Genomic DNA, 20,542 nt, shown 5'->3' with positions numbered 1-20,542 from the left:
TGAACATCGCTGCAGCTGACTGAGTCTGAATCTGAGCCTCCTATATGGCTCCTATATGCTCCTGGTGTGTGATCTGCAAAGTCAAACCTCCTCCATTGACCTCTATTCAGCACTGGCAGCATTTATGGATCTCACTGGAATGGGGACCAGCAAGATTAACTGAGGAGATGGGAGCATCGGAAGGATGAATTCATGGAAGCGACTTTAAAAGGAGATTTTTATGAGAGCTGAATTTAAAAAATGCAAAGGACCGAGACGCAAATGATAAAACAATGCTGCCTGATTAAAAGAAACATGCAGATGAAGTTGCCATTGATTAGCCCAGAGATATGGCACTTTGAAAAAAATAAGACATTTATATTTGCACATGAGCCTTTTAAAACAAAACATCACAGGATGAAATGACATTTCATTCACTCTTAGGATAGCGGGCCAATTAGTCAGATTGACATTGTTCAGCATTGCATTACAGCAAATTAAATCACGCTTTCACACTGCTCAGTTGTATACATGACAGGTACAGCTATATAAAGCCTGACATTATTTCTACCTCTTTTGATGCCATGCTGACACTGTTCAGCTTAAAGAGGACGTGAAATGCTAGCTCAGCTTCTGGCTGTCAGTCAGCCAATGAACAGGATTGTTGCCAAGCTGACAGCATCAGCCTCTTATATAATCACTTCAACACTTTTTGTTATGTTGTTTACTTGTATATTTCTTTCCATACAACTTTGGCAAAGCAAAATGGTTCAAGTTGGAGAGATGTTGGAGAAGTAAATCTTGTTGTTACATAAAACATCAATCAATCAATCAATAATTGTTTGTATAGCGCCAATCCATAACAAGTGTTTTCTCGAGACGCTTTAAGAAAGGGCAGGTAAAAGACCATTGTTAAAAAAACCTCTAAAACAAGAGAAATGAATGACTTAGGGTCTGAGAAGTAGGCAGTAAAGAGCACTGTTTGTGAAATACAATGCATAGATGCACTGCATATACTTTAAAGTAATGCATGGCACGTTGTTTATCCAACGGGGAAAAATGCATGTGCAAAAATAATGGATATAAACCATGATTACAAATATTAAATAACCAATGTCTATTCCACAAATGCCTGTGTATGTTTAAAATTCTGCCAGTATAACCTGTTTAATGTTTTAACATGCAGAGTAGCAACTCACCAGCAGCACTGAGAGAAAACTTGACCTGCAGTCGACCAAGGAATTAATCTCAGTTTAATATGATTTGTTTTACTGCTCTGCATACATGACTATCAAGTGCCACCTTTGTGCCTCACACCTGCTCAACTCTAATGAAACCAGTACACGTATGTGAAGAAAATAAAGTAGTGAAGGGTAAGAACGATACAGGCTGCGTTTCCAGACACGATTTTGTCGGATGTTTGTATGAGGTCTGAAGCAAAACTATTACCTGCATGGCTCAGTGTGTGTGTGTGTGTGTGTGTGTGTGTGTGTGTGTGTGTGCGCAGCATAGTCTTAATGATAACCTTAAAGATAGGCTACCTAGTGTTTTAATAAAAGCATCCATCGATACAATTCTCCTTCCCAATGTTATAATTTTAATGAACTCTTAATCATTTAAATAACATTGACATGGCTGTAAAACTCAGATTAAATTTCAGTATATGCACATTGCTCTTAAAAGCCTAAAAATGGACCAGGTATTTTGATAGTATAGCAACATGGCAGTCTGAGAAAAACCTAATTATTTATTTTTTTGTTATTCTGATGACAATGTGATCTGTTTGACCCAAAGGGCCCGGAGAGAAATGATTGTAGGACTCAAACATATTTGCATTGAAACCTGTCAGAGTAAGTTTGGATATATCGGCTGCTGATAGCCTACAGCCGTATATTTTCTGATAGTAGTCTCACAACAGGGACACCTGAATGAACATTTTATATGGTAGCCTATAGGTTGCTCATGCCATTACTAAATAAGTCTCCCTAAGCCTACAGATAGGCTCACTAAAGTGTAAGAATGAAAAAATAAAAGTATCTGAAAACATGTTTTGTCCTTCTTTTCGTTGTTTGACTTCAAATTGATATCAAACTTTGATATTTCTTTGGGTTCCTTATTTTAATTTTATGTTCATCTTTGTGCTCCTGTAGCCTATCCCTTGAGAGGATTTTTTATTATAATGTTGCCTAGTTTAGTCTTAAGTATTTCCTGTTAAATTTCAGAGTTCTTGCCCCTTGTGTGTCAGGTCTTGTTTTACTTTCTGACCTTGTACTGTATTAGTCCTATAGTCTAGTGTTTCCTGTTTTACTGTGTAGTTCTTTATCCAGTGTTTCATGTCATTCACTTCGGGTTTGGAGATTTCCCCTCGTAGCTTCCAGTGTTTTCCCGGTTTATCCTTGTGTTGGCTCTTTAGTTGAACATCTTATTTCCATGGACTTTGAATGAAGTAATCTTTAGTTTTTGCCTTTTCAGCTTTTGTTTACATAGCCCTACATCGTTTTCTGTTATTCTGCATGTGGGTCCTCTAGGACAGGGGTTCCCTAAGAGGGGGTCGCAAGACATTGAGAGGGGGTCGTGACATTCCTTTCAAAATCATACAAAAATTAAAATAACTAATAAATTGAACATTTTACCCATTATTGTGAATATATCTACAAAATAAAGTAGTTCAAGAGATTAATTATGTTCTGCTTCTAGCATTTCTTACAATAAATTACTTGAATAAAATTAGCCTATTCGCCTGCCAGCATTGAATGTTTTAACCACCTCCATGGACAGTTTGGGTCCCCAGTCTCTAGCAACTTATTTTGGGGGTCACGGGTCAAAAAGTTTGGGAACCCTTGCTCTAGGATACCCTCATTGTGACAATTTAGGCTCTGAAGACATATAGCATAAATTAAACCTAGTAACTTCCGACTGCCATTTTTTGCTTCGGAATCAAGTTAAATGTTTGTGAATTAGCCTAGACCAGGGGTGGGCAACTGGCGGCCTGGGGGCCACATGCGGCCCCCATCAACCCTCAATGTGGCCCTCAGGTCAATTTTTACATATCAATGAATTGGAAACATGAAGAAAATGTGACAAAATCTGCCATGAAATCATGAAAAACAGAAATATGTCCATAATAATATTTGATCACTGGTATATGTTGAGTCAAATTTGAGACAATAAATTTTTTTTTAGAATTGATCGTTTTTGTATACTACAATTTGGCCCTTTGGCAGGGAGAATTAATTGAATGTGGCCCTTGTCGTGACCGAAGTTGCCCATCCCTGGGCTGGACTATCTGCGGTAGGTTTATATCTTGTCTGTGCAATAGGCTATTTCTTGTTTAAATGTAATTCAACCAGCACTGCCTTTATTGGCCAACAGACTAACTTTATCAAAAAGCCTACATGTTTTTTTTTTTTTTGTAATATGATAGCCTAACGCTGTTTGCATTTTATCTCATAAGGGACCATTAATGAAGCACTCTGCTAAGTTAGTCCACCTGCCCGCCCGGTGGTCAGCCCGGGGGGAGCCTGTCATCGGTCAGGCTCTTCATCATTGAAGCAGCGCAGGCGTGTTGAGAGTGAACAGCAGGCAGGGGGCGGCAACATGGCAGTGACAGCAGCAGCAGCAGCACAGGCAAGGAGACGCTCGTCCAAGAGAGCAGCGGCACATACACACATCTTTGTGTACACAGCACAGGTCAGTCAGCTCAGTTAACCGACCGGCACCGACAACACACCGGACTCCCTCCCCGAAACTCCTGAGAGTGGATTTTACTTGCAGAGAGTGGGTTTCCTGCCGGTGTTTTGTTTTTGTTTCTCGGGGTTTCCCGAGTGTTCTTCTCTTTCATTTCTTTTTGATGCTTCAGAGCAGTGAGCCAGTTTATTTCAAGGGGAAAGCGTATAACCCGTCTCTGAAGAGCCTCCCGGTGTGGGGGGCTAATGACAAGCGAGAGACCGGTGACCATGCCGGGCTCTGTGTCGCTCTCGGACCGACAACCTCCTCCAGGACACCGGCAACACGCGGCCGCTGCAGCCGGTGAGACAATGATGATGTCCGGCTCAGGTTCTGTGGTCCTCCCGGCTGGGGTTATCAATCCATCGCTTCCAATCCGGAATATCAAAATGAAATTTGCCGTTCTCATCGGACTGATACAAGTTGGAGAGGTTAGCAACCGGGATATTGTTGAGACTGTGCTGAATTTGGTGAGTAAACCTTTTTTTTTTGCTGCTTAAGAATGTGTTACAGGATGTTCTTACCTAATAGTCTAATGCAGTGCTATACAGTAACCGTGACTAAGTTTTAATGAAATGTCCCTTTAACATCGAAATTGCGCAAATGTTTATAAAATGAATTTTAACAGGATACTCACATGAGTAGGTGACCCCAGGATACACCTGCGAGTAAAAGCTGTGAGCGTTCAAAAGTGCACACATGCACACACACACACACACACACACACACACACACACACACACACACACACACACACACACACACACACAGAGAGAGGACACTGAATCAAAGCCAATGGGCCAAGTTTTTTTTTTTTTTTTTTTTTTAAAGTTCAGCAAAGTCCAAACTTCATGCAAATGAACCGGCCAGTTTGGATGAGGATTTCAATGGAGATAAAGTGAATTTCTGCTGGGATTTAAGTCAAATTGGAGAATAAAATGGCCTCGCATTTGCATGTACCTATATGTTAAGTGAAAAGGTGCAGGGGGCATCTGCTGCTAACTGTGTGTGTGTGCGTGTGTGGGAGGATGATTCAGGGAGCCCTGACTTGAGCATCTCCATCACAGGGATGTAGGCCTACTGTATGATGAATTAGAATTGCTTTATGGTTCAAGATGTTGTCAGTGTGTGTGTGTGGGGTGAGGATTTGGCATGTGCAGTTTTGCAGCACTGTAAATAGAACCAATATTCTATTCTGGTTCTGCTCTTAAGTTCTTGTTGGAGTATGCCGGTCATAACATTGTCTTTCAAATTCAAAGGCAGCATTTTTTGTATTGTCCTGTTTTCCCTCCACATTTGAAACAGGCATAGGGAGTCTGTTGTAATAATTCACTATGATTTTATTTTTTATTTTTTTTATCATTTTACCTGCAGCAAAGTGAGAGAAAACTGATTGTCATCTCAAGGGTGGGAGGAAATTAAGTCTATGGTATGACCATAGCATAAGAATCCTGATTCACTTTGCTAAAAATGTTGTGACATGAAACAGCCTTAGAATTAAGCCTTTAAAAAACCTTTTCAGGAGTACTAAAGCTGAGCCTGTTTGCAGGAATTGGCTTCTCCTTGTTAGCACACTAGAGATTAATTATGACCTGCATTGCTACAACAGAAATCCACTTTGTGGAGCAGGACAAATTGTAGCCCTTGGCATGTTCAGACACGAAGAGTTCTGCAACGGCTGTAGTCTCTGACACCTTGGTCCTTTCACACTTTGCAGTGCTATTTTCACAGGAAATGTGCTCAAGGAATAACACGCTACAGTCTACAATGATTTTGTCACCATTTGATTAAAATATGATCAATGACCACTTCAAGTACATGTGCAGGCTCTTATGTAGATGGTCATTCCCCTGTTTTGTTCTGCTATCCATCATGTCAAAGAGGCATTTTGCTTCTCTGTGCAAGTTTGCAGTTCAAAGTATTTATGCGTGACCTTGTATTTAACATACAGTAGAGCATACCTAATCAAAACACTTATCAGTCACTCACTGGTTTCAAACTCTCGAATAACAAATTTAATTAAGAGATTTTGTAAGTGCTTCACTGTGGTTGGGTATTTAGTATTTTGGTTGTACTTGACTTGTTTCCAAACAGAAAAACAACCTCCATCTAAATTATGTGCATATAAATGAAGCAGATATAATGCAGCACTATTGGGACAAGATGACACAGTAATTGTTAGCGTATCAGTCAGTTCATCAAAATTGCACAAAGAGTGTATACACTGCACAAGCCAGGGCTGCAGAGAGCTGTTTGCAACCAACCCCAAGAGCAATGACCACAAGAACTTTTCTGCTTGTAAGTTCAGGATGTTTTTGAGTGTACAGAGGGTCTGGAGATCCCCAACTATATCTCAGGAGGTCTAATTTGTGCAGTGATGAAATGGTAATGTTTTCTGCAACCACTAAGGAGTATCTTGGAAACATTTGGAGGGAGGATCCTGGTCTGAACATCTTCTGTGAAAAACTATCTAAATCTTTTATTTGAGCTTCAGTGTTTTTGAACTGCCAAGAATAGAACAGGGATGATAAAATAGATCGGACATGACGGTTTATTTATCAGAATGAGAGCCTTAGACGTAACCAACCTTTTGATGTTCGAGATGTGACATTAGGCATGTCATAAGATTTAAACGGTGCATTTTGAACTGAATTAGGCACAAAAAACCTCCAGAGTGTAAAGCATTAAATTATGCTGATCCAAAACCCTGTGCTCTGTATCTACCTACATGCTTCACTCTGTGCCAGGAATTTTTCCCATTTAGAATGACATTATCTAATTATTTCTCTGAATTACTCCATTTTTACTCACAAACATCTGAGTAGAAATAAACACACTGGTCTGTTAGTGTCCTGATTGACCAAAAACAAGAGGAATGATGTGAATAATGGTGTGATAAGTGTCCTCTTGGGCCTGAATAAGCACATAAAATAGTTGGCAACAATAGACCTCAGGTATAGAAATAAGACAGTGTAAGGCAGCTCTTTTATTATTTTCTGATCAGATGATTGGATCAAATGTTCAGCAAAGACTTTGTAGTGCTGTTGTTTATAGTCAGAACCATCTGCAGCTTTTCTGAGCCGCTCAGGCCGCTATCACCCTCTGATCATAAAGGTCAGACACTGAATCAAATTTGGTATAAACAAGACAATATTGCTTGTTGTTGTCCGGCCACAAAGATAGAAACAAATAGCATTTTTCTCATACTGGGATGTGCACTTCTTTTGCACATCTGAGTCGGTGACTACCTGCTTCCTTAAGATGAGAAAACAGAGTGGGTATACTTCTATTGGGCTAATTGCAACTTGGTATGAATCATTCAATGTGCAGATCTCTGACAAAAGAGAAGGATGCATTACTCAAACGCAAGCCAAGTATGATCAAGTGCATATTTTAGAATGGTGTGACCTGTACAATTAGGAATTAGCTTTCCAAGCACATCTTCATCTTGACTTTTCATGTCTTGTTACAGTGGCAGCACAATGGTGTGAAACATAACTTCACTTTCATTTCAGAAATATATTGGGCTTTTGACAGCAAAGATAGAAAGCAAGCTGAGATGAATTGAATCAGAAAATTGACAATTTTGTTATTTTATGCGCTTAAGGATTTGTTATGATCACTAGATGCCAATTGAAACTAACAGGCACAATGATGCACACATTAATAAATTAGTAATCACTGATCCCTGCTCTTTCTGATTACATGATGCTTTTAAGCTCATTTGAACTGAATCCAACTAAATGAAAAGAAACAATAACACACATGAATTAGTGCTGCCAATCAATTACAAAATCAAATTGTAATTAATTACAGTAGAGACTGTGATGATCAATCACAATTTTAAAGTACTCTAATTTACTACTTTTTAATGATTAAAACATGCCGTGTTAAAAAGGAAAGAAAGCTACTAGCAGCCTGTTGCAACACAGCCAAATAGGTGATTTGGGATTTTGGTGTGGCATCTTCAGATTTCAGGTGGGGCCGAGGCCACCCTCTGGATCCAACTCTGCTGTCCAGGCAAAATCACCTGAGTCCACCGAGCTCCTCAAGCTCACCACACACATGGAGGCGCCTATAAATCAACATGGATGCAGACACAGGACCCCTCAGACAACCACATTTACACTGCACAATTTTAGGTTTCCAAACTTCTTTCCATTACTCTCTGCGTAATAAAAACAATGAATGGCTTTCCCTACTGCAACAGAAGGCACCTTTTTATCATTTTCTTCTGGAGTGACAGTCTTGAAGCCAGATTGCTCTATAATAATGCATAAACATCTCCACACGCTGTGAATGAGTCGATCAGGATATATTACCTCTGAAGTTATGCTAATGCAGTGCGGTTGAGATACCTTTCATTACTGAGATCTGTGTATTAATGATGCCGATTGTCTGTTTTTCACAGTAGAAAGAGACTGCAGTACACTTTTTATACTTCACTGACAGTCCACAGAATGAAAGGGGAACATCAGGCTTCATGATCAAAGTTTGATATCAGTCTGTAAGATCTTTAAAGTCGTGAAGGATTCTTAGCTGAGTCTGCATCGCAGTTTGATATTTCATGTTTTTCAAAAGATTATTAAGGTGAATGAGGCTGCATGTTAGTTTGCACAAGTGGGAAATTCATATGATTAATTTGCTTTGAAAAAGAGATTACGGCGGCTGTGGCTCAGTTGGTAGCGTTGTTGCCTCTCAACCGGAAGGTCGAGGGTTCAATCCCCAGCTGGGCAACATGTCCGAGGTGGGCAAGACACTTAACCCCGAATTGCTCCCGCTGCTTCAGTGGCGGTGTATGAATGGGATTAGTTACTTCTGATGGATGATACTACATAGCGATCACTACCATCAGTGTGTGAATGGGTGGGTGTGACATGCAGTGTGAAAGCGCTTTGAGTAGTTGGAAGACTAGAAAAGCGCTATATAAGCATTGCAAGTTCATTTACCGTTTTACCATTTAATGTTGACAGCCGTGTTTACTAGACATAATGTGAAGCCGATTTAGTGAGGCTGCTGGCCTTTACTATGAGTGCTCCAGACATGGCATACAAACCATGTGACTGCTCTCCAGTGTCAGCAGCGTGCACTGGAGCTCAACCGATTACCTGCTCTAGACAGGACTTCACCTTCATAATTAAGGGTCAACCTGTAGCCATCTTAAAGTATCTCAGAATCAACCCTGTTTATTATTAAATCTGTATTGAGTTTCCAATGACTTGTTGCTGTCAAATGTATCGCGTCAGAGTTGCAGAGAGGGTTTGTGGTATGGCTGATGACCATACCAAGTGCACAGAAGGAAGGCTGATTTTAAGGCACCCCCACAAGGCGATTTTGGACACCCTTCGATTTGCCAGGTGTGAAACCTAATGTTTTGAATTTGGTCTACAGTACCCATTTTAAACGCTACATGTCAAATGCCATGTTGCTCCTTTAAGCTGGACGTGGGAGTCAGTAGTTGTAGCTGCTTTCACAAACACACTCCCTAATTTCTGTCTGTCCTTTTTTTTTTTTTTCAAGAGGCCAACAGAAAACTTTCATAGTACTTAACTTTTACTTTTAACCATCAGCAGCATGTAAAGATTTCTGTTGTAACTGCACAACTTTGCTGTCATAAGCCATACTGACTCCTGAAGTAGACTTAATGTTCTAATAATACCGCTTCAATCTGTGAACACGTTGACAAATAGTCAAAAAGCATTGTCATGGTGTGATCACTAATAGAAGAGCATTAAGGAATATTTTGAAGAATATCTGGTTATGTTGGCTAAAACTACAACTGAATGATCTTCATAACTCCAGAAAATTATATCACATTGAAAAAATGTTGAAATCTTTTAAATTTAATGATACTACTGCATCTCACAAAACCAACTCAACTTTATGAATTCCTCTCTGAATTATGTTAACAGGAAATAAAAACAGAAGTCTTTATTATATCCAGACATCCCATAATTGTTTATATTACACTCATTGAACTCTTAGAAAAACAAATCAAACCCTTGTTCGAGAAGCTTCCTCTGGCTGCAGCGCTGAATGTGTTGTTCAGTTGAAGTGATTGATCGTGCAGCTCTGTACAGCAGCAGTTTGGCACATCGCCTAACAGTGTTTCACTGTAAACATTAACAGGTTAATTAAAAAGGAATTGAACATCGGTGCCCCGCGTGACCCTGGGACTTTTGTTTGTGTGACAGAGTAATTAAATGTGTTTACAGTTATGTGCTACCATCCCTTTATTAAAGCTAATTGAATGTGGATTCCATCAATCTGTCATGTATGGCAGCCTGATATGACAGCTGTAATTATAATGGTGTTTTATGAGACAGGTTGAGCAGCAACCTGCATGTAAGGTTGATGTTATTCCAAACAAGTGTTATAGAAGAATGGAGGGAGCTTTCCAACCTTTGTCTTTTGGAGAGTCTTTTTTTAATGCTTCTCTATTTTATAAAATGATCCATATAGCAGTCTCTCCTTTACAGACTCACTGTGATCACTAACCTGCTGAATAAAGTGGTTGCTAAAGTAATTTTAAGTATTTCTTTATACATTTCTTATATTATATCTTGTAAAATGAGATTTGTAAAGTCACCTGAAAGTCACCAGCCGGTTTAACAGCATAAATCATACATCATGACACACAGGGCGCAATAAAAGAGCAAATGGTTCTCTAGTAAACATTTTAGAAAGCCTTGATACTGTATGAAGCAGGTTGTTTGTTTGTCACAGATTTGATTTTATGGCTTGTCAGGTTTTTTTTAAAATCCATTTTATATTAATGGTATCTTGTGAAAGACATTACTTAGAGCTTCATGTTTTCTTTCAGTGGCGGAGAAAGCTTGGAAGTCAGTTTGGGCCAAAGTCTTTGAAAAATAGGGAGCTCATTTTGAGTGTGAAAGTATCTCAGAACAGACATAACTTGGCAATAAACAGAATACAACCAAGGGAATCGTATAATGTTTTTTGAAGAAGGAAAATAAGCAGATTCTAAGATTCTTACTTTAACTTCATGAAAGAACAATGGTTTTTGAATTATTTTCATCATGTGAGTGTTCGAGGGGTAATGTAAGGTCTGAGGAGCTCTGCCAAGTACACAGGTTCCCAGCCTAATTAATAATGAATCATTTGAAACATTAATATGGCAAATATAAACTAAATATATCGGCGAGTAATGCCATTCTTAAAAAAAAAAAAAAAAAAAAAAAAAAAGTGAGGTCAAACTCCCTTTGGGTTTGTTGTTCTTGGCTCTGTGTTCACAATGTGTCACTTAGACTTAAACCTGTTTTATACATGTTTTTGTCACGTGACCCCTTCCTGTCTAACCATTATTTCTGCCACCATGTTGAAGAGACATGAAGACTCTGCCCACTCAGATGCTGTTTATAGAGACATAATGGCTGAGTGTTGTCGCAAGGTAACAATTGCAGGAGAACCAAGAGATTTTCCAAACGGCAGAAAAGATTTAGTTTGGTTTACAACACTTTAAAAAAAACAACAAATAACTAAACTCTCGGTCGGAACATTAAGGGAGGGGTGTTGAGCTGAGGGAGTTTTGTTTAACTCTGGAGGATTGGAAGTCTCATATTTTACCTTTAAACTGAGCCTGTTGTAAAAGAATCTTAGAGGGTTGATATTTTTGTGGTTCATATGAGACTTTAAGCTGTTTTATTTAATTCAATAGTGGAAACTATCTAAGAGTATTTGCAGTTGTTCAATATAGAACAGAATATGTCTTTATTGTCATGGCTATAATAACGAAAAACAGTTTAGCAGCTCGTCGTCAGTGGCAGCACATACAGACGGACAGTAAATAATAACTGAGTTGTAATGTCTTCATCTGAGTGTGTTAAAATGTTGTCAATGTGTTCCATGTCAAACAAGGGGCCTTTGTGATGTTGAAGATGCTTTTACATTTTAAATAACAGAAAAACAGATTTGAACTGAATCACAGCTGAGATTGACACGCGGGTGAATATGACCATGATAAACTATAAAAGTTAATACTTGGATTTATTGTAATGATCTATAAACAAATAACACTTGCTTCAGTAGAGGGAATACAAAAGGCACAAGACATGAAGGTGAACTTATTGAAGTGCTCTCTCTTCTGTTGCTAATGAACTATCGGTATATTTTCAGTGCTGCTCATATTTTGCCATTTCACTACACACAAAAACACCTGATTCTCCAGATAGCTTAAAACTCTGGTGTCGGCGGTTAAGCCCCATCTGATCTCTTAAAGCCTATTAGCTGTGGCCTCTGAGATCATCCTGCTGAACCCTGCTTATCATCACAAGGTCGACATTCAGGCTCAAGGTGAAGGGACTTTGCTGGCATGGATCTCACGTCTACTTTGTTTGATATCCTAATAATTTTGAAATATGTGGTGGTGTTGAATTTTTTTTTTTTCTCCAGAAAAGTCTGCTCTTGTGCACGGCTGCTCGATTTTAGTAATAAATCTTAATCACAATTATTTTGATTGATATTGAGATCATGATTATTAAACATGAGAACTTATTGATTTGACAACATCTGGATCACAAGCATGTCAAACTGTAACACTATTTACATTCTGGGCACACTTTGATCTTGTTCCATGACCGTGCAAAGCCAAAATGTTATTTAAATTAAAACTGGATTCATTTCCCAGCTCTTCTCTTTTGAAGTTCAAACTTTAATTCAAACCCTTGTGTGGTGATGAAGTGCTGATCTGTGGGTTGATTGTTCACCTCGGGCACCTTTTTACTTGTTCATACATGGTTGACTAGAATCTGTATGCATTTTAAAAGTTTTGGGAATTCCTTTATATCAATAAATAGTCCATATTTATTGGAGGGGAGACTTTCTTTCTCCTGCTCTGTGAAGATCCTCAGAAGTTCTTCAGAAGTAATCTCTTTCATGCAGACCCACGTACAAACAATACTTCCCTTTGCACCAGCAGCTTTTACCTATGGAGCAGTACATACCTGGAACCATATACCCACAGAAGGAAAGAAAATAACATCTATCAACTCTTTCTCGAACCATACAGATCTGGTCTCGTGTAGTCATGTCATATTTTTTTTTTCGTCAGTGCTTCTATGTTTTTGTATTGATCTTTTCTAATTAACTTGCCAGGGCCTTTAGATGGACATTCTTTACAAGATAGACACGTAAACTAAAATGTTAATCATCATTAAATGAACATACGCATTGAAAGAGTTCACACAAACCAGCTTTTCATCTGTTTTAAAAATTGAATTAATTGAAGACAGAGTTTATGGGGTACGTTCTGAAAATGTGTAATTGCATAGAAAATGAATTGGAATGGAAATGGAGTCAATGTTAGCCGTAACTAATTACATTTTGATTCATTGTGTTGATTGAGAATCTGCTCATCCATACCAAAGCAACATTTTTACATTCACAGACCGCAAGTTGTTATTTAAAAGAAGAAAAAAAAAGAAATGCAACATAAGAGTCGCACTACTTCAGTGAGCAGCCCCGTGGTCCATAGACAACCAGTTAATGTGAAAATGAATAATAGATGAAAGATGAGAACTGAGACTTGTGTGTGGCCCATGCTGCATTCAGTTATGGTTAGCCCTCACTTTAAGCATCCCTCTGCTGCTGTTAAGTCTATTGCACTCTTTGATCAATCCTGGATCAATATCACCTCTGGGTACTTCTACAGTTTTACAAATGTCACATTTTTCTTCCCCCCATGATTGTTTTTGGTGGTGCTCATGAAAACAACCAGAGGATTACTTGTGTTTGTTTTGATCTGTACTGCTGACCCACTGTGTGCATGCATGTATGGCCTTCACCTTTTGACATCTAATGATTGATTTAAACTTCATTTTAAGTGCATGCTTAAAAACAACAGACAAACAACAAACCTCCCATGTATTCATTGACATGAATGCATCTGACCTTTCCATCTAGTTCTGGATTTGTTGGACATCCCACCGAGAAAGAAGTATCTTAGTTATTGATCCGAAACCTGTTTTTATTCATTCCATCTCTTAGCTCTACTCAAGAAATAAAGAAAGTTAGGAGCATACAGTAACAGTGGGCTCATGCATTTCAAGGCATATTCACACACTAAGACCCCCCTTCTCCCCCATTAAACAAACCTGTTTGATGTGAGACCAGACGAAGAACTTCTGAGTCAGAGAAGAGGTTTGTTTCTTGGGCAGAAGAAGAAGTCGCCCATTGAACAAACAGATTTTTTTCCAGTTGTTAAATAAAACGTCAGTAGTGTGGAAGTCTTCCTGGGGAGGTTTCCACAGCATCCGTGTGCACAGAGTTACATCCAAAGGTGCGTGCTCTACTAGGTCAGTTTCCTTAAAAAGTAACCACAGCAGAGCCAGGAGCAGGTAGACTCATGGGTTCACAAAGTCACTGACAACAATTTAGATTAATCAAACAACACGCCAAAAATGTATGAAGAATGACATGACAAAAAAATCTTCAGAATCGGCTATTGGCTAAATTGTTACTCTAAACATTTGTATCAGTTTCGGCATCAGCCCTGATTTTCACTATCGGCGCATCTCGAGTCCCAGAGATATTCCTCGATGGCTGTGTTCAGTCAGACCTCTGTCGACGGTCTTACAGGGATCAATTAACTCTCACATTACTGCTGTTAATCTACCTGAGATAGTTCCCACTACACTACTTACTCTCCATGGTAAGAGAATCCACTCTTTAACATGCATCAAGAAGAGCTGTGTTCACCTTCACAAATTATTTCCTAAGCCTTTCATATTTTCCAGTTTGAACCAAACGCATCATGGGGGGGCTGCAGTATGCTAAATTTGTGCTTCCTCAGTAACTTTATTCTCGACTAAGCCATCCAATTTCTACCAAGTGCACTCTTATGTGATCTACTTCATGATAATCTTCTTAGGATTGAAATTCCGGTTCTTCACAAATTTGTTTGCTTAAAAGTGATTTACCTGAACTGTTGATTTATTCAGGGGAGCTCGCTGATATGCTTTTTCTTGCCCTCAACCAAGGACGAAGTGAAGGACTGCATTGTTAACATTATCTGTGCACTTCCACATGTGCAAACTACTTCTTTTTTTTTTTTGGTCTCATATTTAAGTACAGCTCTGTGCTAATGTTTCCCACAGTTATGAATACTCTGAATGTTCTTTAAAATGTTCTCAATGTCCTTGCTCCATCTTATCCTTGTTGTTAAGATCTTTTCGAACAGCTTTTTATGACACAGTTTGAATACAGAAATCTATATAATAGTTCCTTTTGTTTTGATTATCCTCATACAAACTATGATGCTACTTCTATACTTCTATTCAATGATCTTATTTCCAATGTTCACTGCTGGAAATTCTACCATTCAGATGCTTTTGTCCAAAGAGACATCAGAAATGCTGCCAAAATAGGAATTCTGAGAGTCAGTCTCTCTATAACGGAATCTGCAAACGGAGATGCTGTTGGGTATAGGTCCTTTGTGGTTTCATGGATAACCAACAGGCAGAGCATTAAAGGAATGCTAAGGAGATATAGGTCAAATGACTGTGCAAAGGCCATGGATCTATTTTCTCTATTTTCTCCCTTTAGCCTTACTCCCGTCTTGCTGTGCTCATCCCTCTTACAGTTTTCCCCTGGAGAGATGCTGATGGTATATCATTCGGCTGCTGCTTACATTTGTGTCAGGATGCATTCTGGGATGCATCTCCCTGCTCAGTGGGGTTGCATTTACCTCTGGTACAACCGACTCCTGCTTGGGGAGACTTTTCAGAAGGAGCTGACCCTGTCTTTTGTTTTGGTAAAAATGTTTTCTGTGCTGCAGTATGATGTGGGAAAGTGTTGAAAATAACTCTTTTGAAAGAGGGGACAATGAAAAGGTATGATATAGCAGAAACTTCTCCTTTCTTCTTCTGTGATGCTTCTTGCACTCCAGACTGGAGTTACACCTTCATATATGACTTGGCTATAGATAAGTCTTTGTGAGCTCAGTTTGGATTTAAACACACTTAACTCGGCAACGTCAGTTCAAAAGCAACCAAATAAAGTTGTCAGATTTGTTTTTGTTTCTGGTTGAGTTACTTCATATCCTTTCCAAAAGAACAACAGTCTGTTTCAGTCAAACAATGTCTGATTGTTGTTTTACTGTGATTATGCCTCTCTGTTAACTAAGAGGATATTCTGTTGCTTGATCCATTGTGGCATTACTTGGAAAGTCTTCTCAATGCTTCAATCAAAACAACATCCTTGCTTATTATGATTTGGAACTGCCGTTTTTTATTTTTACACATGCTGTTCTACAAACTCCACAAACCTCATCTGAAAATGATTTGAAAACACAAACGTAGCTGTGCTTGAGAAAGCTAGAAATGAACGGCACAGTGATGCTGGATAGATTGGGGGGTGGGAGGGGGGGGTTACTGCAGTCTGTTGGCAGCTCTTCTACACTGTTCTCTGATGATGACTGTCAGTGAACTCAGCCAAACCACTTAAGATTTGTTTACAACACAGATTGCCAAAATGTCATTAAAGCGGTAATAACAGGTGAAAGATAAGATTCTATAGAATTCCCTCCGAGTGTCTCAGACCTCTTCATTAACTTCAAAGATGAATCCCCTCACTGAAGAGCAGCAGAGGGACGCATTCTTTTCAACAATTGTACAACATTTTTCCAGACCCATGCAGCACTCCATACATCTGCTTTTTGACTTTGTAGAATAAAAGCAATAATCAGGGTTAGGGGGGCATACAAATAACTGTTTATTATAAATAGGGACAGTGCACATTAATGAACATGTAAATCTGCCAGATTGTAGCCGTAGGCTAATTTCCATCTCTTGTCCCTTGGCAGGTTGGTGATTTGTATATACACAAAATCACATATAACCACAATGAAAAGCAAATACCAAGACAACAAATATTGACCAAATAACAACATAAACTATAACATATATATACTATATATATTAGTTGACAGACACATTAATAAAAGCATAACAAGTGCATGTTAGATTTTTTTTTTCATAGTTAACAGGATGAAGTGACCTTCAGAGGTAAAGTGCTTCAAGCGCTGCGACGGGATGTAAAGTGCCGGAGTATTAAAGTGCTGGAGTACTGCGTAATATTGTTAGATACTGATGTAAATTGCAGATTTGCCCTAAAGCCTGTAACTTTAACTTGAAGTACATGTAGAATGCATATTAATATACAGTCAGTGTTTTCACAGCATTGACTGCATATTAATATACATTATACAAAAGTGAAGCCAAAATACCCCCCAGACGAGCAGTGTCCTATTGTTCTGGGGACGTAATCTGAAACCAAGACATGAGCACAAGGAAGCTAGTGGGACCTCAGAATTGAGGCATTTCCCCTTCCACTAGCCGCTACTTTTCACTCTGGTTTCCTTGGCATTTTCCTCCTTGACTCTGCTAATCTGTTACACCGTCAATGGACTGTAACCTTGCATTTGTTCCTTTTTGCATCAAATAACTAATAAAAACCAAAAATGAAAACTTTGTCATGAATCCAAATTCTAAAACCTATAAAGACTGATTTCATGCTTATTTTAATTTAATAGTTTGACCATGTGTATGGGGTTTATGACCTATACTGCAGCCCGTCAGCAGGGGAAGCTTTCATATTTTGGCTTCACTCCCAGGCGGCTGTTGCTCCGTCCTTCAGTCTTCATTACAGAAGATTCTTTCTCCTGCATGCTGTACCCAGCTCATAAAGCAAACCAAGAATTTGATGTAATAAAAGCAAGTCCAACACTGACTGCTCCCCCTGTGTGGGACATGTGTGAAAGGTGATTCAAGATAATATAAGGATCTGCAACCCAAGATTATCTAGAAAATCTAGTATAAAATGCTTTTATACTTGTGACTCATGTATATTATTATGTATGCTTGATTTTGATGCTGCTTTACATAAACATGTTTTATATATTTTCTCTCATTGACTCTAGACCAACAAGCTGTCACGCTGCTGAAAGAACAACACAAACTTAACCTCAGGAGTAGCATGCTAATACTACACATTTTTAACACAAGTATTCAGTTCTGAGCCGTTGTTAACCAGACCTGTTAAAATCCACAGACAAGTGTGTTGGATCATCAGCAGCAGCAACAATGTGAATACTTAGGCTTACTCCTGGGTGGAGCGTGTTTTGGCAGTCAACCAAATCCCAGCCTAGGTGTTAATACATTGTGCCCCCCATAGGAACAAAGCCCTGCACACACATGCTCATTTCTATGGAGATGAGCTGCATCTCTTATCAGGCAAACATGCAAAGTCATATTGCTTGCTGCAGCAGGGAGACAGCCAGTTACAGTGGCAGGCAGAGACTGTCATCACTGTGCAGATGCAGCACAAAGGTGTAAATAAAATCTTCATGCGATAAAGTCCTGCTTTGAGATGGAAATCTGTTTAATTTGTTACTAACCAAAATATAACAAATAAACTTGTTTTTGATGTTTATGATTAGACAACAGCTTTCCTCATATGTCGCTGTAGGAAGTGCAAATGAACCAAAAGCAGTTAGTGTAATGACATGTTGAGGTGTGAGAGATTCACTGTTTGAACTGTCTCTGTGCATGTAGGAATTATTTGCACACCTAAGTCACTAAATATAACAGAATTAGGTGGATAACAAGTCAAAGAGCTCCAATATTGACTCTGAATAGCAGCAGCTATCTCACATTGACACCAGGTGGCCTCATCTTTTGCACCTCTTGGCTATAATTGGAAAATGGGATTCATTTAAATTGTGTGCGAAAGATTCATCAAGACATTTTCTCTTCAGTTTTCTTCTGTCTAAAGATTGTGATTTAAATGGTAGACTAGTGGACTAGTGATTTGGCCTAAAGTAGCTCGTAATATTTGATCAGCTTTGTTTGACCCATTTGAGAAACGCTTTTATATTAAATCCAAGTTGCTCATAGCGATCATATCTCTGCTGAAAGGTAACACTGGTTGTCTGTCACTGAAATCCTGGAAGGAAACGATATCTAAGTCTAGCTGTCATGTTTTCCCAAAGAAATGAATACAAGTAGTCCTGTCTGTATTAAAAGCTATAAACTACTGGTCTAAGCGCATCAACACATACAGTTACTTCAATCCATGCTTTCTGCCACACAACAGTAGCTTCCCAGTAGAGAGGGGGTCTTTGTACAAGCCATTTCTCTTTCCTTCTCTGCCAGTGGCAGAACATATACAACAGAGAGTAACCCACTTTATTGGTGTAGCAGAAGGCATCTGAGGTCCGTATTACAGGAAGTGACAGATTTATAATTCTCTGTTGCACACGAGCCACTAGGCAGTTAATGATGTGTGCTGTGAATACAGATTTCTACATTATTCCTGACAAGACTGGTGTTGTTGAAGTGATGGTTGTTTCAAATATATCATGTTTTCATTTACACTTGATTCCCTTTGGTTTTAAAGAGTTGCAGCGCTGCAGCCTACTGTGTGCTGCTGTTAGACAACTGAGGCCAGGATGCTGTGTTCATCCTGCTCTCCTGCTTTTTGCAATCCTGTGAAGCCTTTGCTTTTTGATGAAGGTTGGTGTAATCAATCTCTTGGATGTTTATATTTATTGCTTCAGCACAGCTGGTATGTTTCCATTTCCTGCCGATATTGAAGCATGAAGGGCTCGGTAAGAGCTAGATCACACGCTGATTTAATGTAGCTGAAGTAAAGGGGGAAATAATGGAGGGCTTAGTGAGAGTTAGGGTTTTGGATTACAATTAATACTAAGGGATCAGTGTAATGAAGGAAGACACCATCCATTTTTATGGCTCATTATCCTCCCTTCCAGATTCTAAGTGGATCTTTTTAGAATTAGTCACTTGGCCGTACTTTGTCTGCTGTCTGCTTCATCTTGTTCAGGACACTAACTTTTCAAAAACAGTTTGATGGACTCTCACCAGTCTGCTTTTGAATATTGAGCCTGATCTCTGATGAAACCTCACTGTGTACAACTTCTGAATCAAATACCAGATACAAATACAGATTTCTTCTGCACAAAGCTTTTGCTCATAGATAAATTCACGAGAGACTAATGGACACCTAGATACTGCATGTCCTTCATCTCTTATTTGTGTTTATTTAAAATGGAAATGGTTGCTTGACTTCTCCTGTGTAGTAAATCATTTTAGATTGTTTATCTGTTGAAGATACTTTATTTTTAAAGATTTAATTAGATCAACTGTTCTAAGTCCACTATATAAAAGATCAAAATGAATTGTGCTATAAACATAATTTTAAGATTTATTTTTGACTGCCATACAAGTTGGTGAATAAGAACTTTTAATACTTATTTTCCCATCCAAAAAGTGGGCCATCTACTGTTACCAATATACCAGTATAAAGTGCTGAGACATGCTCCGTCATGACTGCAAGTGCAGCCGCTCCAATCACCCAGTGCACATGACCTGAAGCGATTGAAAATTAGCCCCAATTCATTTTGTATTGCAAGCTGCCACTTCACTGTGCAAAGTGTCCTGGTAATACACGGAGACGTGGACAATGCTGGTGATGCCACTTGTAACCTGATTGAAAATACTCCTAAATTAAAGAAAATCAAAGTGACAAGCAGACATGGGCAGCGCAACTGTAAGAAAATTGCTTGTGCGCTGTGGGTCCTGGCTTCACAACTATCATCTTTGGTGTCTGCTGAGAGCTCATCTACTGTACCTGTAGCTAGCAGGGTTGCAAACTCTCCATGGCAAATACAGAAAGAGCTACACTGCTGCACAGAGACTGCACGTTATGGACTTTTCTGAACACAATGGAAATCATAGGAAGACAGTTTAAACCTTTTTTCCCCTCTGGGTGACCCCCAAAAACAGACTTTCTATATACTAGT

This window comes from Labrus bergylta, chromosome 11, assembly GCF_963930695.1.
Source record: "Labrus bergylta chromosome 11, fLabBer1.1, whole genome shotgun sequence".
Classification (NCBI taxonomy): domain Eukaryota; kingdom Metazoa; phylum Chordata; class Actinopteri; order Labriformes; family Labridae; genus Labrus; species Labrus bergylta.
This window is presented reverse-complemented; position numbering follows the sequence as displayed.